This window comes from Panulirus ornatus, chromosome 18, assembly GCF_036320965.1.
Source record: "Panulirus ornatus isolate Po-2019 chromosome 18, ASM3632096v1, whole genome shotgun sequence".
Lineage (NCBI taxonomy): Eukaryota > Metazoa > Arthropoda > Malacostraca > Decapoda > Palinuridae > Panulirus > Panulirus ornatus.
In genome coordinates this window covers 47,617,612-47,640,614 of record NC_092241.1, presented here as the reverse complement: position 1 = coordinate 47,640,614, position 23,003 = coordinate 47,617,612, and the positions used below count along the sequence as shown (strand labels likewise).

General features: G+C 42.2%; 1 long non-coding RNA gene across 1 annotated transcript in view; it reads right to left on the bottom strand.

Moving 5' to 3' along the window:
- Nucleotides 1-1,474: 1,474 nt before the first annotated feature.
- LOC139754908 (uncharacterized) overlaps nt 1,475-23,003 on the bottom strand; it is a 136,548-nt gene continuing 115,019 nt past the window's right edge. The window contains exon 3 of the long non-coding RNA XR_011713977.1: nt 1,475-2,118. This is a non-coding gene — a long non-coding RNA (uncharacterized lncRNA). The remainder of the gene's footprint in view (nt 2,119-23,003) is intronic.

Below are 23,003 nucleotides of genomic sequence, written 5' to 3'. Positions count from 1 at the left end.
TCAGCTCCTTCTTAACCATATGCACTCAGCCAGTCACGTTACGTAACAGAAGACCTGGTGTTCACTGATACACACAACAAGAGCCCACCAACGTCACCAAAGCGTCATGGTTAGTCGCACATATCGTCAACCTACTACATAAAGTATATCATTTTGTTGCCAAAGGACCAGCTTATACACAAACCAGCGCCAGTAATTTGAACCTCGACGAAACAAGAGAGAGAGAGGAACCCCCACAGAGAAACAATTCAAACCTCATATAAACAGTAACCTGACCCATAGCGACCAGCAGAGTCGAATCCAAATACCAATTCAGCTTTGTAAAGTCCTTAATCCCACTTATTAAAATCAGTGATATGAATTCCTTGCAGCAGAGCTCAGAGGATTAATAATGTGATTTTTCTTTTTTTTTTTTTGTGATGAGAAATTATGTCTAGAATTCAAAGAGCTCGGTCTGACAAAGGTTAATGACCTCTCTTTATGCCAGTCTAACCCTCAGAATGAGGTAACCTGATCTCCCTCGTCGAATGAGTTGTATCCCAATACTGAAATATTTCCTTGATGAAATATTTCACAGTCACAGTTAGTCTGACAACACAAATATCACAGGACGAACTATGGCAATCGTCAGCTGGCGACGTTGAAGATTGGTTCTGTTACCGGCCATGCGTTTCATACCTTGATCTTTGAATATATATATATCTTTTTTCTTTCAAACTATTTGCCATTTCCCGCCTTAGCGAGGTAGCGTTAAGAACAGAGGACTGGGCCTTTGAGGGAATATCCTCACCTGGCCCCCTTCTCTGTTCCCTCTTTTGGAAAATTAAGAAAATAACGAGAGGGGTGGATTTCCAGCCCCCCCGCTCCCTCCCCTTTTAGTCGCCTTCTACGACACGCAGGGAATACGTGGGAAGTATTCTTTCTCCCCTATCCCCAGGGATTATGTATGTATATATATATATATATATATATATATATATATATATAGTTTCTGAACCTGCAGTACATACGCTTTTCCTGTCTGTATGACAACACAACAAAACTAATAACTCAGTTTCAAAGAACAGTATCATGGAATCTATCTCCTCCAATGGAAGCGAGATTCTCTTCTGTGTCCAGAATAATAAAAAACCGACTCCTAAGGGCCGTCTGTAAAGGTTCTTCAGGAGGAGAGCGCCCTTCCACTTTCCATTAGGCATCAATGATGCAGCTTCGCTTAAGATATAACAATATCATTCTCTCTGACGGCAATTTGTCTCGAATCAAAGTTCGATTATGAACATCGCACTCCCAATTACAATAGAATCTAGGTGAAAGAGAGCGAATTTACTGGTTGAGGAAGCACACATCCTCAGTTCGTAGAACTAATACTGTCTGATGAACGTTCCGCTGATGTGTCAGTACCCTCGGTCGTGGCGGCTGTGTTCTGCCCACCATGTTATTGACTGGGGTCAAAACCCTCACCCTGCGAAAAGCACGGACCCGTCGACCCCCTCTCTTCCACAGACTTCCGAACTGCCTCCTCCGTCTGCTTCCATCACCGGCGCCTAAAACACTTGCGCTTGAAAAAAAGAAAAAAAAAAAAAACGTAATCTTCAAAAAGCTAAGCATAAAGAACTTCAAACAAGCAGACATGCAAGGGAAATGTATTAGCACAACCATAATACCAAGTGAAATTCAACATGCGCTGCATATTCTGGTGGCCTATTATCTCAGAGTGTCATGAGGTTCTCGATCCAGTTTACTTTAATTATACAGTTTCATGAGCATGATTGCACAGCCTGTGTAGCCTGGAATGTAAATTACTCCATGTTCGTATGACCTTGGTAATGTTGCGTGTCCGGGTCCTCTCATATTGATGTCTCGTTCACAAGGGAAGCTGCCACAGTCCCAGTGTCGACGGTGCGTCGCTCGAGCGGGCAGATGAACGCAGTTTGCTGGCAATGTGTTGGTGACCGGATGAGCATCGTCAGCACAACAGGATGCTCCCGTTGGCAGCGTCTCAGTAGGGGCCTATGTGGATGAGTTTTGTGCCCGATGTTTACCCTTCACATCAGCAGCAGGGGAGGCCAGCTTGATACGAATGGCTATGGTTGTATGAAGTGTGATGACGCTCATCTGCTGAAATACGCAAGGTTACAACTTAGGCGCTGCAAAAGGTAACGACCAGAGTAGAATAGGAGACTACGTCTTAAGAGACATTTCGACTATTGGGGTACGAGATGTTACGCTTAGTACAAGGTCCGACTAATGTAGTACGTAATGCTCCTTCTGTAGTAGGAAATGAAGCTACAAACTAGCGAGGTACTGAAGATTAAGACTTATGAGCTATAGTATATAACTTGAGTTATGAGTGGCTACGAACTGTGAGGAACAAAAGGCTATGTACAATAAGCTACGAGAGCGTATGATTTATGTAACAAGACCGCAGCTACTTAGGTCGGTGAGGCTAACAGTCGGTATGCTACAAGAATGTACGAATAGATAAAAGTTACGACCTGTGAATTATGAAAGGTTACGACTAGAGGGGAAAAGAGGCAACGACCAGTAAGATGCGAGAGCCCAGAACTAGCAAAACTGGAGGCTTGGACGCCTGAAACATGATTAGCACAAGCTCAAGAGGCTACGACTTCAAATGTGTGATAACCTGTGGCGGTCGAAGTAAATGAGGTTTTGTCTCTTGAATCACAACAGACCGATAAGATGGGTACGGTGAGTGAGAAGACAAGGGCACGACGATCCAAGGATTTTTGAGACTAATGAGATGGAGACAGCGACCTGTTCAAGTGTGAGAGATTACCACTAATAAGGGAAGACGGACTGATATACGTTGTCAAATGCCACTGACTACGACAAGCAAGTTACGAGAGGGCTACGTTTAACGAGGTACGAGAGGGCTAAGTTTAACGAGGTACGACAGGCCACGACCAGTGAGAAATACCAGGAATCAACTTCAGTAAAGCAATACCCGAATCATAACGTAGTCTGTTGCCTTCAGAAGACTTCTCTGGGTATCAGGCGGCTCAGGGTGTTGCTAATGACAGTGCAGATGTCTACTCCCACCATCCTTTCCTCCTCAGTGATCCTGACGATAAACTGTCAAGTACGAGAGGTTACCATTAATGAGGTAAGAGGATCTATAGCTTGAGAGGCACGAGTATAACGAGGAGGAAGTTACGACTGGCTCAACCGATTGGGATGGGACAGGCTACGACCAGAGAGTAATACCAGGCCACAACTTCAGCCAAGGGATATCCTAATTATACTACAAAGGGCTCGGGAAGGTGGCTGCTTCACCACTGACGATTTTTAGAGAGAGTCATAGGGGCTGCCAGACGGTGTAGGGAGTTGCTGATGTCAGTGGGTTCAGATCCCCACATCCTCTTCTTCTTTCCAAGGTAGTTGTTATTTTCTACATACGTGGCAGTGTACACGCGTAGTACAAGGCACCATGGGTCTCTAGACACGGGAGATGGAATCTCATCGGCGGGATATTTGCTGAAATACTTAATAACGTCAGTCAGAGGTTCTTGCCAACCAGACTCAAAGCAGCGTTAACTCTTTTATCAATGTGTTCGGCTCTTAAACCTCTGAAACATCATCTCGATCAAACCAGTCAACCAGTTATCTTGCCTGTAGGACTCCAGGTTCGCTACCTAGTATAAGTATTGTGTTGGCCCATATTAAAAGCGTACGCTACTAGGGATAAAATAGATAACCAAACAACTCCGTTTGAAAGAAAGAGGATTGGGCATTAGGCCCTCAGTCATCGGCAACGCCCTGTTTTGTCTGGCAGCCCAAATGGCTGTCAAAAGCGTTAGTGATGAAGCAGCCACCTTGTAGAGTCCTTTGTACACATACATTGGTATAATTAGTATATTAATTTGAACTATGGCCTGAAATCCCTCACTGGCCTTAGAAGCCTGTCGTACCTCAATAAACTTAAGCCTCTCGTAACCTGCTATACTCGTAATAAGTCGTAACTCATAAGTTATATAGATCCTCTTATCTCATTGCTGGTAATGTCTGTAATGTCTCATACGTTACAGTTTATCGTCGGAGTAAAAGAGTTGTGGAAGGAGGGATTAGCTAGGGTACCACAGTTGCCTAGCAGGATGTATGCAGCGAGGCAGTGTGGCTGCTGCTCCTGCAGAGCCCAAGCCGTGATACCGCGTCTTCCCGTACTAGAACGTCCTCCCAGGTGACCATTCTTATCGAGCCAATAGTGCCGCTGTTCTCCAGCTCACTGCTGAACAAGGGACCTAATGCTAGAGGGGCTTGGGGACGATAATCCTATGACGATGCGAGTGAAAGTTCCCACGTTGGCAGGGAACGTGGATTAGGTTGTCAGTTCCCGCGTACTTACTGATGTCCTGATGATGAAGAAAGTTAGGGACTTGCCACTACGAACTGGGACGGCATGGCAGGTGTCCTCGATGTGGAGGATGCATAGAAGCAGATGGTAATACAAAGGAATGCAAACAGCAAGGGGCTATTTGGTTATTTCCAGGCTATTTGTGACAGTAAAGAGATCAGAAGCAGAGAGCTTAGAGAGAAGAGGGCAAGATACGAGACTTACATTTAAACTATCAAGTTTAAAATACAAAGGAACTCACAGACTTAAACGCGAGGTATCTATGTTCTCTATTCCTGAACGTATTTGATATTGCAGTATCCAAATATAATGTTTAACTCGTGTATCACGAAGGTGAACCGAACCCTAGGGGAGAAAAAAAAACATGACTGTAGCGTTGCTCTTCACACGTGAACGTTTCATTGAGAAACGATCAAAGTATCAGTCACTTGAGACGTTTGCCTCTGCTGTGGGTGAGGTTAGGTTGACCATGATGATGATGATGAGTGAGAGAACAAGGATCTGTGACGTTAGGATATACGTTCTTGCATCTTATACACATGCTTAACACATGGTACCCACCTGTATGACAGGTCTCTCAAGATATTATTCAATGTGTGTGTGTGTGTGTGTGTGTGTGTGTGTGTGTCACACACATTCGAAATATCAGTCATGATAAAAAAAATTGATAGAGTATGATAGAATTGATAAGAGAATGCTAAATGGTCCATGAATTTGAATCATGTACAAATGAGCATGTTGATAATTACAAGCGTTGTAAATGACAACAATATCCTTAGAAATATACTCAAAGGAAAACAATTATCGTTTACCTATAATTGAGTGTACTGGGAACACACATGAAAATAATAGATCTAATGGCAAGATAATTTCTTAAGAGTTCTAGTTACTTATACAAGATACTTTCTTGGAGTTCTAGTTACTTCTATTGCCTTTCTTTATTCATCTATCGAAAATAATGACAAATATAAGTATATATATTATTTTCTTTTATTTTGCTTTGTCGCTGTCTCCCTCGTTTGCGAGGTAGCGCAAGGGAACACGCGAATGAAATGGCCCAACCCACCCCTATACACATGTATATACATACACGTCCACACACACACACACACACATATATATATATATATATATATATATATATATATATATATATATATATATAACTCACGCCTCTATGTCACAACTTCGGCTCTGTGGGGGTAAAAGACTTTATTGTGGCACCGACGGTGATAAAAAACATACCTATAGAAAGGCGTCTGGCTACCTCGACCACTCAGAGACTAAGAGACACTGTTGCTAGGGACCAAGTGTTTTTATGCAGTGTCTCAATAACAGCACAGTAGGAATAATATCGACTAAAGTGGCGCCCAGCTGTTCATCCACCCTTAGGGGTTGGTTGATGCAATGGGTACCTGGCTTAGGCTGAGATATATATATATATATATATATATATATATATATATATATATGCTATTTCCTGTGTGGCGGGGTGGTGACAGAAATGGACGAAGGCAGCAAGTATGAATATATGGATATATGTATGTTTATATTGAAATGTATATGTATGTATATGTGCGTTTATGTATAATATATATATATATATATATATATATATATATATATATATATATATATATATATATATATATATATATATGCGTGTATAGGAGTGGTTGGGCCCCATTCTTCGTCTGTTTCCTTGCCCTACCTCGCTGACGCGGGAAGCAACGATTAAGTTTATATATATATATATATATATATATATATATATATATATATATATATATATATATATATATATATATAGAGAGAGAGAGAGAGAGAGAGAGAGAGAGAGAGAGAGAGAGAGAGAGAGAGTGATTGCCTTGATTAGCGCCTCAGCTGCCCTTGCCGTAGCAGGTAACATAAAGAGATAGTTACTCCAGGAACAAATTTTATAGAAGAGTCCTGGTGTTAACCAGGACCATGTTGAGCTACTTCCAGGAGCACGGAGATATCTACTCCTATGTACTGAGAGATACTTTGGCGAGACTGGCCTACTGCACGTATGTGTCACTAATCTGTTTGGGCTACTTTATTATGTGTCACTCGACTGTCTGGGACACTAAGCGCATGTGTCACTCGACTGTCTGGAACACTGTGCGTATGTCACTCGTCTGTCTGGGACACTTCACGTATGTGTCACTCGTCTGTTTGGGACACTGTACGTACGTGTCACTGGTCTGTCTGGGGTACTGTACCTACGTGTCTCTGGTCTGTCTGGGCTACTGTACGTACGTGTCACTAGTCTGCCTGGGCTACTGTACGTACGTGTCACCCTTCTGTCTGGGCTACTGTACGTATGTGTCACTGGTCTGTCTGGGCTACTGTACGTACGTGTCACTGGTCTGTCTGGGCTACTGTACGTACGTGTCACTGGTCTGTCTGGGCTACTGTACGTAGGTGTCACTGGTCTGTCTGGGGAACACTGTCAGATCAAAAGGGGGCAAAAAAATGGCAAGACCCAAAATGGTTCCACAGTCCCTGGATTTACAGAACGCTGATCAAAACGAGGCCATGGAAGGACAATTGTGTCAACAGGCGGGAAATGAAAAATTCATGAGGTAACTAGACCGACAGAAATTCCAGAGAGAGGATGTAAAATATTCACCATCTATTTTCATGGAGTTTGTTCAGAAACTCTGTCGGAACTGTCCGAGGCTATTGTTAGGGAACTCATTAGAGGGATGATCAATAACCATTGCAGTGGAAGGGACACAGAGTGGTGTTGCTCCTGCTTAAGAGAGAAGTGATAGAAAATTTTCGTCCCTTTTTTTTTCTCTTTAAACAATAGATTCACGTCACTCCTTTTACGTGATGAGTAGATTACTGAAGTAGATAATTAGAAGTCGTTTTCTTTGCAGGAGTACGTGATTGAAGATCAGAACTCACCATTTCAATTTTAGAAATTAGATAGAAAGCAGTACGTATTGAGTCAGGAGTTCCTGTTTTCACCCAATCTTGCTGACTTGTATGACTGAAGGGAGTACGGGAGTACCATCACCCGAGAGGGAGAGAGAGAGAGAGAGAGAGAGAGAGAGAGAGAGAGAGAGAGAGAAGAGACAGGTGGATAATAAAGTTTTCCAAGAGTCAGAGATGGAGAGTAAGAAAATTCTCGACACTAACTCACTTCGGAGGAGGATGGAGAATTTCAGGGGAAGCGCCAATTGGATTTGAAATTAATGAAACAAGGAGCAGAGGACATAAGTAAGTTTTTCTCTTTTTTTTTCCTGCTAAGTGGTTGAAAGTTGCAAGTTATCATGTTGCGCACGGGTCAGGTCTAATGCAGCTCTTCGTATCAGTTGGCAGAAATTCTATCTTTGCCTCAATACCGGCACTTACGTCGGGATGATGAGCAGAGCGCAAGACTTATAGATGTTACAGTGGCACACAAGGTTGATTTTGGACGAGTGGTCACACAGATGATTGAGAAAAGTCCATCTCAAACAGAGGCAAGTACTGAAGATGAAAAAATCCTCCCAAACTGCTTTTTATTTTTCACAGGCTATTCTTTATTTTTACCTTCTTTTGTCCATTCAAGGCCTGCTGACCTCGATGAGAGCTTTTGTGCGTGACGGGAAGCTTTTTACATAATTAAATTTTCTAAGTGGAGCTCGGCTTGGAGAATCGGCTTATTGGGATCGTACCATCAGAAGGAGGGACACCTTACTTCATCACACACACACACAAAAAAAAGTTATAGAAAAGAATCTCTCAGAGAAGAAAGGTTTACCAAGACAAAAGTGAGTAGTCTCCAGGTACACGAGCAAGGATATGTTTTGGAAGATTTTTCATAAAATGTGTTGAACAAAAATCTTAGAATACGGGGCACTTGCTTGGCGCCATCTTTTGAAAATGCACAAAATGAGGTTAAGAGAGGTTGAGGAAAATGCTTAGAAAATCCTGCTGAAGTTCAAGAGGTGGAGGAGGAGGAGGAGGAGGAGAGAAATGACGCTCGCAATTTACCAACACTTGTCAGAGAGGGGAAAAAAAAAAAAGTGCTTTGATGGGTCTGAAGATGTCTTCTTAATTCGGTTCTTTGCCATGAGGAAGAGTTACTCCACTAAGATGCACAGGAAGGTTGTTGCAAACTATATCTGTGCCAATAGAATGCCTTAACCCTTATCTCAGTCTTGATTCTACTGCTTATCTATGGCTGGATCTGAAAGCTTTGCCAATCTCATTACCCTCAGAGAACTGTACCCACTTGGATATGCTTCATCACATCTGAAAGTGTTTAAAAACCGTCTGAAAGTGCTTATAAACCTCCTATTATGTTTAATATCTTATTCATCTGTGTTTTTTTTCTTATTCTTTTTCGATTCTGCTAAAATTTGCCGTTTTGAAATCTGCTGGTAAAGCGATCATTTCTTTTATCCCCTCCACGTCAGTTGTCGATGATAGAAACGAATTGAGATCCCTGGCGCCAACTCTGACCCGACTTATGTACACAGTCAGTCAGTTTCACTGGTTGATGGAACACGATCTAGATTCACATCAGTCCCTGGCAATGCTTTAATAGCTTTACCCCTCGAAGTTTTCCAAGACAGATGGAAGTAGTTAAGCTTCGTTGCTCACACTAGTCTATGTTCAACGAAGCAGTTTCCCCTCAGTGTTGAGATCTCGCATATATTATCTCTTTTAGTTGACATCTGTATACCACTGACTCTCTTAACTTCATTAATATGAGAGTTGATGTCCTCCAATGTTATAAACTAACAAAGATTTAACGAAGTTATGAAGTCATTACCGGACTCTGCTTTTTTGATCTAGTCTTTTAAATCGAATTCTTACACACGTAAAAATAATTCTGCTCCCATTATATTTCTCTTTTTACACAACATAAGCATCATAAGTTGCCTGTTTCAGTCTCCTTAAACTATAGTTCAGAAATCAATATATGTTTCTGTTCTCAATATAATGTTATATTTCTTACCTCTTACAATCACAGCTTCTCTTTCTTATACCTCCAGCTTTTGCATTGTACAACCTCAACATTTATCAGGATAACAACGAGATATTTATCACAACCTAATTGCGTCTATCATCCACTGAAGACATACCTTCTCCTATGCTTTCGTTAGTTTCCTACGTAACTTACAGCCTTGATAACAGAAAGCTTTTATTCTTACCCTGTACAAATGTAAGTCATTCATTGCATAAAGTCGTGCTTTGTCAATAAAGTTATCGCAGATGTTAAGGAAGCGGACTTCCATCTTTGCTCAAACAAGCGAGACACAGACAGACAGACTCACTCTCTCTCATAACCGTGCTAGTGGACTCAAAAAGACTTTGGTGCATCGAGGAAGGATTCTTAAATCATCATGTGTCCTATTCCTCCTCAGAAAACCTTTCATCATATTTCTAATATAATTTGGGTACAACTCCTAGTGATATCTTTGCCATTAGATAAGTTTTTATCTACGTGCTTTATAAAATTCTATTTCCCGTACGTCTTTCAAAATGGCTCGAGTAATATTTTGTACCGTGCCTCAAGGGAAGCAAACTCAGGTTTACTTTATATTTCTAATTTCCTGAGAAGAATACTTTGGCCTGACGGCAAACAGCTGCGTCCTCTATCATCAAGATTTGCCTGTCGTCGTTTTCCTGTACTTCATCATTTGTACCCAATAATTTACCGCAAATTCTACTTATTTTCATACTTGCATTTCATCGAGATATCTTCCATTCTCTTTTGACCTCACCATTCAAGTCTTACTCTGTATCGATCCTCAGCTGTTTCCAATTTCTCATTTGTACCCAATAACTTACTGCAAATTCTACTTATTTTCATACTTGCATTTCATCGAGATATCTTCCATTCTTTATTGACCTCACCATTAACATCTTACTCTGTATCGATCCTCAGCTGTTTCCAATTTTTCATTTGTACCCAATAACTTACTGCAAATTTTACTTATTTTCATACTTACAATTCATCGAGACATCTTCCATTCTCTATTGACCTCGCCATTCACATCTTACTCTGTATCGATCCATTGTGCATTCTAAGGTATTTCAGACCTTATCTAACGTGTTACATCAGCCTCAGTACTTCTAATTAAACACCTTCACACTCAAATCTCACTTAAACTAATAGTACACCTGTAGACCATATCATCCCTCACACTTTTTACATGAATCACTGGACACATTTCACACCAACGTCTACATTTTCCTTCTTTGGGTTATCAGCTTCTAGACCGGTCGTGTTTCATGGATTTGATTCTCACCAGACTTTCCCTTTCTTCAGTCTTCCTCTTCATGTTGAGATACCCTTCCCCAGCCACCCTCTAGTCATCCAGCACAGATACCCTTTTACTTTCTTTCTGTCTTTCTCTCTCTTTTAGACTTTTTGCCTCGTGTCTTCCCTCTGACACATCTCTCGGGAGGCTTCTCCCTCACAATATACGTCCTATCCAGTCCTTTTGTCTTCCTGCTGTTACTCTAAGGAAACTCTCTCCTTCCATTTCACGTGAATCTTTTTCGTTGTTTTGAGGATCGACCTAACTTAGCATTATCATTCTTCTTCAGGTCCACACGTTCCATATATATATATTTTTATATGTACTCATTTTATCGGCTAACCTCTAAGGTTGGATGAACAGCTGGGTTGACTGTGGACCGACTGCCTCAACCAGGATTCGAACCTATGCGCTCGACCCTGGGCAGCCCGTGAATGCGTCACGGTCAGGAATGTTAACAGCTACCCCACGGGAATCCACGAAGTCCTTTACTACCTGTTTCTTCAACTTCACGTCGTGCTCACCTGTGAGCAGCGTTTTCTCTCTGTTGAAAGGTGCACATGGTCCTTCCACTCCTGACCTCTTTGTCACAATCTGTAGCAAGGTGTGACACTTCCTTTATACTTAAAATCCTTCACTTTTTCATGCGCATGATTATCATCCACGTCGTAAACTTACAATCACTTAGTTATTTCTTTGCCATCTTTATCATTTTCACTTTTTTGCACGTTCCGTTTCATTCCGAGAACGCTGGCTACCCCGCCACCCGCACAATCTATCATTCGCTAGAGACTTTGTGCGCTGTTGACTGTATGCCTTGTCAACAACAAACCTGACCGCTCTGAGTAGTTCCCCCTCCAGCTTTCATTCCTTCGTCGATATCTGGAAAGTGATTCTCACTCCATTACTTCTGCATGAATGCTAGGCCAATATCAGGGAAGGAAACAGCCCTGTCCGTTTCCCCCTAACCGCTTGATAGCAATGGCAAAAAAAAAAAAGATGGGTTTGAAGCAGGGCAACTGAGAGGGAAGGCTGTTGGGTGCAATCTTTAGAGTAATAATGAGACGTACGGTTTCGATTCCACTCGCACCAGTAGGGAGGTGGAGATAGAGCCACGCCAGTACTGTATACGAGGGCGAATAGGGAAAAAAAAATCCTATAGAGGGTGAATAATGACAGGCAACCACACAACATCTACAGCATTTGGGGTAGCTGACCTTGTGATCTTGTTCCTGCAAGGCTTCCAAGACAGAGACTATGGTTGGGCTCAACATGTTTACGTTATCACAAGGCTAGACTGATATAGGGAGAAATTACGTCTCAGCACTAATGATTGTAACAAGGTTACTGTGTGCCCAATTAGAGATGTTTCTTAGGTCCGAAATTAGAGAATATGTTCGATGAGAAAGAACTAGTAATGGAACGGAAGAGAGAGGGATCATAGATAATGGGTATAAGATGGAATCATCTCCGTAAGAATGAATGGGTTACAAAATGATGGGAGATTATTCACCGAGGGAAGGAAGAGATTAGGCTGAGTGAACAGACCTCTGAATAACCCCACTGTTAATGGGAGAGAGAGAGAGAGAAAGTTGCTCCATCAGCAACTACAGCATTGGAACTCTTGGTTAGGAAGCCATCCATTAGGAAATGAGGAGAAGCAAGGAACACCTAAATAAGGAATGTAAAAAAAAAAAGCAAAGACCTAGTGACACACCCTGTCATATGCTTTGTCGACGCCCTCGACAAAAAATTTTCACCAAAATCCCTGAGAGAGGAGGACCAGAGGTGAATCACGAGGAGGGTGGAAGATCACCAGTGTACCTCGCACTGAGAAAGCCATATTGGTGATCGGAAAGAAGGAAACGGGATTCAAAGTATTTGGGAAAGCGAGAGTTGGGGATACTTTGAAAGACTCTAAGGACAATAAAAGTGAGGGCAGAGGACCGATACCTGGAAAGGTTAAAATGGTCTCCTTTCTTAGGAATGGGCTTTTATCAAGAAATGCTTCGACGAAGAAAGAAAAATTTGGTATTTTGGGCACAGGCGAGAAAGGAACGGAATTACCCGAGTGTCATACTCCTTCAAGCCAGGATAGCATGCCCAGTTGGTGCTAACAATGAATACAGAAGATCCTGCTTGAAGAAAATTAGCAAATGGCAAGAACTAGATGTAGAGTCATCCAGAGTTGAATCGGAAGACATTAAGTCATAAGAAAGAGTAGCTTTGTCAACTGGAGATCTGCCTAAAGATCGATTAGGTTGAAAGAGAAGGATATGTTGAATTACAAAAGTTTTTAGAGATGTTTTAGCTTAAGAACTAGAGAGATTTTTCAAATCAGCACACTATCTTTTTATAAAGGTGTTCTCGACTTTTCCATAAACAACTTAGAAGTGATTCCCAGTAAAGTGAAAGCAGATTTAGTTTTAAGAGAAAGAGTGTGTTTCATGATGTGCTCTGTCCCTGATGTGAGAGACATCGGAGCAGGAGCGATGAAACGATCAAAGAGAGGGTGTGGGGATACCTGGTGGAAGGAGTGATGGAGGATTCCATCTCGGCCAGAGTAACCTCCGCCATGCGGTCAGCACAGCTGGAGAGATTCTAGCCAGTGAAGCAGTTACTCGTCCCAGGGAAAGACAAAACAGAAGTCGTGCAGGGATGACTACCGAGATCATCCATAGTGTCAACGTTGGTGTTTAGATGAGAGGATAAAGGATGGTCGAGCTAAGTTAGATGTAATAGAAGTAATATTGTGGTCGAGATGAAATGGTGTATGAATAGCGGGAAGGTTCAGAAAAAAAAAGAAGAGGTTAAGTGTGGTGGAAGAGAAGTGGTGACGGTTGGGAACTAGGAACTCACGTAGAGTGTTTGAATACTTGTTCCATATCGTTATGAAGGGAAAAAGAAAAGACCTTGGCTCCACCAAGGATCGTCCTCTATATAGAGGATTAAGCTTGTGGATATGATGAAAACAACGCTACGTGGCAGGAATTCAAACAGTCGAGGACTTGTACACGGTTGATGGAACTGAGGAGGAGGACAAACGGAACACAAAAGAAAGGCAACAGAGGGTAGGGAAAACTTTGAGCCACCGTGTTTCACCGTTAGAAGAGTCAAGATCCAGAAACCGAACAACAGGTAGGTAATGTTTTTGTACTAAAAGCACAGACTCCTCCCTTGGAGCAGGAACGATGATAGAGAATATAGCTGGAGATCAGATGGTGTCGAGGAGAGACAGCCTTGGGCAGTTGGCATTCAGGAGGAGGAAGATATGGAGAAGCAGTAAGTAGGTAGATGGTGGTGGTCAACAGATGTAAGATCACGCTCAAGACCGAGTGGGTTGCAGAAATGACCAGAGAAAGAGCCTGGTCTAGAATCATGACTAATGGAAGGGAGATGGTGTCCCAGGCGCGTGATAGGGGTCAAGTGGGTCTTGGGAATCCTCCCCCTAAGTCCTCCTCGACCGGAGGCATTACACCAAGTCGGAGCTAACACTAATTATCAGAAACGTGAAAGAAGAAAATGATAGGAAAGGAGAATAAAGAGACGTGTTAGGCATATGATCTTTGAGCTTTGCATCAGTTTATCCTTCAGAACTCTATAAAAAGATTTCTCAGTCGTTTAAACTTACTTATAGATCTAAGTAATGATCTATTACTTTCTATACCAACATTCCCTTGGTATAGACTGCTTCCTATTATTTTCATGGTGATCTAAACCCAATCTTTTCGTGAGTATTCATACCATTATCATAGACGTATTGCTGAAAAGGCTTATTGGGTGAAAACATAAGCTTTGCTGATAAGGTTTATTGGGTGAAAACATCAGCATTTAATAGCTTTTTCTTCTCTTTTTCGCAAGGAAGTCATTATCAGAAAACCTTCGGGGCCACTCGCCCTTAATGGACATGCATAAAGTTTCCACATTTTTTCCAGCAACCCCCTCCCCCTTAGATTTTTTTCAGGTCTTCTGCCGGTATGTCATTAGAACCAATTACTTGCCCCAGTCTTCAGTTATCTTATTGCCTCTTCAGTTGCTTTTTTTTTTTTTTACCCTGCATGAGTGGGCCTCAGGAATCTTCATTCACTTCGTTTAATTCTGCCGTGAGGATATCTGCTGGTTTGCTTGCCCTCATAAAACTCCTCGGAAAGCTTAACTCATTCGTTTCGTAAAAATCTTTTTTCAACGTCTCTTCGATCTTATTCTCTTATTCTCAGATTTTCCTTCCTCTTTTTTTTCCCTGTGAATGATATCCTATATTTCCTGGTACATCAAGTCTGACTATCGTCTTCCCTCAAATACCTCGATCACTTGGCCAATTATTTTGTGTTCTCTTGACGCATCAGTCGTCCACCTCAGGTCATTAATCAATAGTCTGTATTATCATCGTCGTTGCTTCTTCGTCTCCTCCTCCTCCTCTGTGTTGCTATTTGTCCACTTTCGCCTCCTTGATTCAAGGTATCGCTGTGGTAAACCCACGACTTTCCTCTTCTGTCCTTCACAAAATTAGCATCCATTTTTTTTTTCTCCCTCTTTATCTGCACTCTCTCCTTTATTGCATCTTTTACCTGACTCTAACTTTTGTTGATTTAATATCCACTGATGCGTCATTCATTGGCTTCCTTACGTCTTCGTCTGTTTCAGTAAAGAAAAATCTAAATCATCTTTTCCGTTCCTTTCAAGAGCTCTGTGTTCCATCATCATCTTACCCTCCTCTCATTTGTCATTTTCTTCAATCTCACGTTTTCATCCACTACAGCAACACTGTCGTGCGAATCACCATCTGCACCTGGAAAGTCCTGTTCTTGAATTCGTTCGTGTATTCCAGCCTACAATGTGGAGTCAGTCTGGTATCTTCCAGTATCTCCAGGTTTTCATTGATGTGTACCACCGCCTTTGATTGCCTTGAGAATCGTTTGTCAATATCAGGTCTACCCTACTTATGAAAGCGCTCCCTTCCATTTCTTCTTCTTCATCATCAAAAAGTCTCAACTTCTGTACTTCCTCCATTACCCAATACAGTGTTCTAGTCCCCGATATCCATCGAACTGATTTTGTTGGCTTAAGTCTCCGTCGCTCTACTGTTCTGTCATCCTCATCAAGATGATCGCTAGCTGGAAAATGTATTTGAATACTTTCCAAGTCTTTTTTTTTTCTCTCTCTTTTTCTCCTATCCTCACCAGGATTATCCGATTACATACACATGATAAATCCATAACTGTATATTCTTCGTTTCGTCACCGAATATCAGCGCAACTTCTCTCTGAATTATATTACCTAAATGGACCACTCGCATCATTACTGGCAATGTTGCCATATCCTCGTCGTCTGACTTCCAGGAGATCCATGACGTCAGAGCCCATTCTTTTCATTTCCCGCTTCGATGTTCCGTCAGCTTCCCCGTTCTGCTCACCATCCCGACACTCCACACTCCACCCCCTCTTCCCTTCCTCTAGGGACTTCGCCTACCGAAGAAGTAAGAGGACCTATATCCTCTCCTGTCGAATGGCTCTTATCAGTCTGTTAACCAAGAGTTCAAGTTACTCTTGACAATATAGGTTGGGAAGACATCGTCAATGAAAACTAAATAGACAGATCCTGGGACAGCTTCAGTAAGACAGTATAACAGTAAAGGACACAAGTGTTTCAGTGCATAACAGACGGTCAATTTTTCACAACTAAACCAAAATAGTAGAACAGTGAAATTATCCAAAATAGTAGAACAGTGAAGTTATCCAAAATAGTAGAACAGTAAAGTTATCCAAAATAGTAGAACAGTAAATTTATCCAAAATAGTAGAACAGTGAAGTTATCCAAAATAGTAGAACAGTGAAATTATCCAAAATAGTAGAACAGTGAAATTATCCAAAATAGTAGAACAGTGAAATTATCCAAAATAGTAGAACAGTAAAGTTATCCAAAATAGTAGAACAGCGAAATGAAGAACGGTCTGTTGTCTTGATAAAGATAGCACATAGGAAATTTAAAGAGAGTAAAAGCCAACATGATAGAATGAATCAAATATATTTCTTTACTAACAAAATCAATAAAGTCGAAGCAAACGTCGATACGAGGCATTCATTTCTGAAAATAGCAAGACAAACCCCAAAGAATTACACAGGTATACTTGATGCAAGATAATCATCAGCTATCATTGGTCCATTGATTACGGAAATTGGCGATTTGCTTCAAGGAAACAGAACTGTGCCAAAAGTCTTCAATGTATGTTTTTTCTTCATCTTTTACTTGCCAGAGAAAACTCAGCCTTTGTCTTAGAGTAATTATAACCCTTACAAGGGTGAGCGTTTTGGAATACACTGAAATACGTAAACGAAATGAGAGTTGATGAAACAACAGGTCTTATTACGTTTTATCCAATAAGAATGAAAGAGGATGAGCACGAAATAGTTAGGCCCTTGATTGCTCTTTTCATTCCGAGAGTCATTTGCTACATTAGAAAGTTTCCCAGAGGACTGGAAGTTGGCCAATGTAACACTGATATCTGAACAGGTAATGAGACTCTGCACGGAAACAATCGCCCAATTTGACATCCTTTTGTTCTTAAGTTTTTTGGAAACTAGTCATTTGAGATGAGATCATATATCGTGTGGACAATCACCACGTAATTAACGATATACAGCCCAGTTTCCGATGCGACTGTATGGTGATAAATCCTACTATGGCATCTTTTTTTTTTTTTTTTTTTTGATATAGCTGAATGAAAAGATGGAAGTGAAGAGGTTGCTTTCATCTAGTTAGATTTTCATAGAACATTCGGTATAGTCCCGCATCAAATATTACTAACCACACGTTATAAATGTGGCTGTGCTTTCATGGTGAGAAAATGGTAATCGACTGACAGTACACAAAGAGTAGTGAAAGGTAACAAGTGGCGTGCTGCAGGGATAAGCCTTGGGATCTATTCTCTTTCTCATGTACAATAATGACATCATGCTACGCTACAGGAAGCTTAAAATTCGAAGACGATAATAAGCTGGGAAATAAAAGCTACAACACAGATTATGAACATCTACAGCTGCAAGCAGACATATACAGACTGATGCACTAGACTCAAAAGGTAGCCAATGAATTTCACTATCGACAAGTGCCAATCTTTTACAACATCGGCAGTTTAAAAAACGAGGAGGCAAGCTATAGTGTGAATTTTCCTTAGCGACAAATAGTAAATAGGGGAGAATATACGAGTAAAAACCGGCAGACACTAATCTAGGGTTCACAGGCAGGGCATTCGACCTCAAGTCTTAAGAAACTCAGCTTCACTCTGCACATCCGCACCTTGAATACTGTGTTTAGCTTTGGTCACTATTTCCATAAAAGGTAAGGGCGGGGAGAGAGAGAGAGAGAGAGAGAGAGAGAGAGAGAGAGAGAGAGAGAGAGAGAGAGAATAGCGAGGCAAGGAATCTCTATACGACACACAATACATCTCTCCCACGTCCTCGATTGACATTATTTGCGCCTCCATACATAGAAAAGTCGCACCTCTATTCCTCCCACACTAGTCTCTGATCTCCTCCACTGTCACCAACTTCCCTGAAAAAGAACCAGTGGTCTGTTGTTGATTGCCAACCCTTGTATTGCCAGCTCAACTCATGACGGCAACTCGTCCCCTGTATCCGGGTCAAGCTTATGTAACCATTACCTAAACACGAAACAAGTGTGTTTACCTTAACCCTAGTATTTTCCTTTGACTTCTGGTCTGTTTGTCCGACCTCCGACCTGCTTATTCAACCCCTGCTTTGTTTGAATAAGTCCAGAACCGTTTATTCGAGATATATCCTTTATATACACCTGTTGGTGTGTTTATATAAGCTCCGGTCCGTTTATTCGACCTTTGGTCTCTGTAACAGAGTAGCGTAACAACAGAGTTCTGTTATGTTTCTCCCAGCACACTGGTCTGCTGATCCAAGGAGTAGACTGTGTGACTGATTTGTTCAAAAATTCTTTATCCATTGCCTAGCCCTGTTCCATGACGTAAGCCTCGGCAAACATATCCAAAACTAGGTCCAATTGTCTGGATTTTGACTCGGTTCTCAAGTCCTAGTGCCAGTTTCCAAATGTGGACGGATCTCACTGACAGTCTATGGCTCTTACATCCACAACGTATGTCATTCTAAAAGTTGGGTTGCATATCAGAGTCCAACCAAGATCATCGAGAGCGGGCCAAACAAGCTAGGTTCTGAAGCCCCTCTAACTTTTGTTAGTTTAGGTCCATCTATCCTGTAATCTACGCGAGATAGGCTATAATATAGACTCAATATATACAGTATGAATATGTGCAAGGAGAGGGACTGTGGAAACTTTTACGTGGCTCCACAAGGGTAAACCTCATGGCCAAAGATCAATATATTCCAAATATGATTCACCAAACTCACACTCCCGTCTCTTCCCATGGCTGCCCATTACCTGACCTTAATAACGTCATTCTGTACTACCCAGAAATTCCCTCATGAGGTCATCCGCTTCTCCGTTCTCCAAGCTCACATAAGGATGCGTCTAATGGTACTGAGAAAAAAAAATAATGGAGAATACAAACCATTTTGATATCGGAGACTGATGTATATCAAAAATACATTGGTTTGAGGAAAGGAGTTACGGGGAAGGTAGATTATGGTGACCTCAGGACATGGTCTATAGGTGTGTCTGTGTCCGTCTCTCTTTTAGACGGTATCGGACGACTGTAGACGGGTGAGAGGGGGAAGACAGTAACGCATGATCGTAGGTAATGACAGATATCGACGTCATCGTTCAGCATGATGACGTAATGCCTCACCCGTCATCACCCTAAGTGGATCTTCATCATACTGGAAGATTTGAATATCCTCATTCTCCTCCCGGTCACCTCTACACTTATCCTCCCATCCATCACGCCCCTGAGCTCGCTCCCACTTACCCCTGATCATTACAACTGATACGAAGGCATATTACATAATATTTCACGAGGGTCGGCTTACCAGCCTTAATTAGGTGATAATATATTCTAATTTCCTATAACCTGCGCCAGGCTCGACGAGCTATGCGTTAATTACTCCTGCAGATGAGACAATCGAGGAAATTCCTTTAAACTTTGGAAATATTCGACTTGAGCGAGAAGTCCGGGGATCATCTTTTCCCGTCAGAGTGCCGAAGAGATGTGCTAAATGGGAAGACCTTAAGGGTAAGGTAACCCACCCGGTGCAGTGGCAAGAAATCCGAAGGTGTGGTGAATGAAGTCTTTGGAGTAGTGAATGAAGCCCGGGGAACAATGGAGGGGGGGGGGGGAAGAGGTGGTGGTTCTTAAAGAAGAGAGGAGGTGGTTCTGAAGGATAGCATACTAAATGAAGTTTCAGAATTAGTGCCCTGAATATAATCATGTCAGTGAGAGGAGGGTGTTCTGAGAAGAGTAATGCTGAATGAACGTAGGTGGAGGGAGGAGGGTGTGAAAGGTGGTGCATTGAATGCGATCTGATGGCAAGATGACATCAAGATGAATCTATGTAGTGATTCAGTGATGAATTTGGTATGATAAGAGCGAGTAATGCAATCAACGAGATCTGAAGAGATCTGTGCAGTGAGGGACTTTTCAAAGAGGGACCGGTGTAAATGAAGATAGCCTGAAGGAAGCCAATTTGGTGGAGAGAAAGTCTTGGGTTGTGAGGAGGAAAGTCCTGCAGGGAGGCTGCAAGACGCAATAAGTCCGTAGACGGGATAGTGGAAGTCTGAGAAAGGCGTATTGTACAGCATCAAGCTTAGGACATGTAAGGCGTGAGGTACAAAGTAACGTCGCGAGATGAAAAAAGAAAAATAGAAATACTAATGGGAAGACACACCTTTAATTGGCGCAAGTCAGAGAGAGAGAGAGAGAGAAGCGTCGTGTTATGGTGTCATCTGGCAGTGTGATGAGCCACGCAGGGTAGCGTTATGACCCAAATTTGTGCATATTACTTGGGAGTGTCCGGAGGGGAGTGTGAAGGGAGGTGACATGAATGGAGTGAACCTGTGTGTGTGTGTCTGTCTGTTATCAGACAGAGAAAATATTAGTCTCTCGTTTTCCGCCTACCCACATCCCTTACTTACGACACACACACACACACACACACACACCAGCAGTCTTCATAATCCTACCCAAACCATTTACTTTCATACCGTGTCGTACACACAGCCAAGATCCCTGGAATGCGCATAATTATCACGCAAATATCAAGCTGGATCCTGTCTCATTAGCGCCCTGGAATACGGTCCTCTGTGAGATGGCTGGCTCTCTCTCCCTCCCTCTCTCTCTCCCCCTCTCTCTTCTCTCTCTCTCTCTCTCTCTCTCTGGCTACTACCAAAGAACTTGCACCGAATAAACAAATGTGTGTTGGGGGGGGGACATAAAATTCATCTGGCCCCCATCCATTGCAAGTTAGTTTAACTCAAGCACACACACACACACACACACACACACCACGAAAAAGAGGAGGTAAATAAGAGAACTTAGGCAAGATGAGGACTTTATAAGACAACTCCTGGCAACTCTGAAGCTGGAAAATTCTTTCCAGGAAGCTCGGCGTCGATAATGGGTGGGCGAGCAGGTGGTGTCGGGAGCCGCCTCCTCCTCCCTCCCTTCCTTCCTTAAGTCGCCGATAAGCGATAGTTTTAGGATGGCTTGACCACCAGCCTGGCGGCGAGGGGCAGGTAGCCCCTGTGGCTGGATGGAGGAAATTGTGGTGGTGGTGGTAGTTGTAGTGTTGCTGGATGGTGGTGATAATTGTGGTGGTGGTAGTTGTAGTGTTGCTGGATGGTGGTGATAATTGTGGTGGTGGTAGTTGTAGTGTTGCTGGATGGTGGTGATAATTGTGGTGGTGGTGGTAGTTGTATTGTTGCTGGATGGTGGTAATTTTGGTTGTGGTAGTAGTTGTACTGTTAGTGACATTGACGGTGTATATATTGCCCTCTATGATAACCAGTTCATACGTTTTTCAACACCGTTTACCATTCGTACTCAATAATTTTCTTTATCCCACACATCAGTTGATATGGAGTTTTACCATGACCTTCTCCGCTACTTTGTAACACTATTATAAACAAAAAATTCAGCACAAAGCATTGCATTACATCATCTCTATTCCTTAAATCTGAGCATGAAAAAAAAATCAAATGAGCATCGCCTTTATAAAACTACAATAGCCTCCCCTACCCTCCGTATTCAGATCTGATCCTCACGAATAACACGAAACCACCTCCTCACTGATAACAGCCCGAAGGGGATCGTGTTTCAAGTCATCTTATCACGGGTAACGCGACGGCCACGAATTAAAATGCAAATGAGATTCCAGCGCATCAGAAATCGATAGGGAACCTGAGGTCTGCCGGTGATTACATGGGTTCCGTTTTCGTTATCGGTAACAACTGGGTGGAACTGAGGCATATAAGACAGGTGCAGCGAGCGGTTCCGGCAACAGGTTCGGACACCCGGAACTACAGATGTGCTGACGAGGCGACGGTCTTGTTGATCACACTGGAGATTAATAAATAATATATATTTGTTGGAAAGGATTACAATTTTGCGCGTGATCAGGATATTTCTATGAGTACACGAAAGTGCACTTGGGAACTTATCGGGTTTCATCTTCCCTGTGGACTCATAGGAATATATATATATATATATATATATATATATATATATATATATATATATATATATATAATCACCTTCATGAAACAAAGATCCTCCTAATACAGTCCCTCTTCAACATATTCGGCACTCAGTTCTATGAAACAACACTAGACTCTTCCGATCCAGACCACTCTATAACTGACCGTCACTCCGTACATAGAAATAGAATGCTTACTCCTACCTCACCCTTCAGTCATCGCTATCCACAGACCCCACCAACCCCAACTAATACAACCCTAACAAAAAAAAATAACATACACAGTGAAATAACTCAAGTATTAAACAACAGACTCCCCAACTCGACCCACCAGATATACAACCTTCAGAAACCACACTCCCCAGACAAACACGGGTCACACTCTCCCTCCTATACTCTGGATATCAAACACCACTACAACACTACAAGCTTCGTTTCAGCCCACGAAGCAACAACCGTAAAGAATACACCAATTACTACTTAACTACCTTGCTGTTTCCATCCGTAGGCGCGCGCACACACACCCACACACACACACCTATGGTCTCGATCAGTGGACATGGCCAGCTTCCCGAGTGCTGCAGGAGCCTCATGGAGGTAGAAAGGACTCCTAGGGCACTGGCCACATAAACTTGTCCTTACACCACGGTATTACCTACAATATGCTTCACACGCCTTAACATTACCCACCTAACCCTTCATCACTTC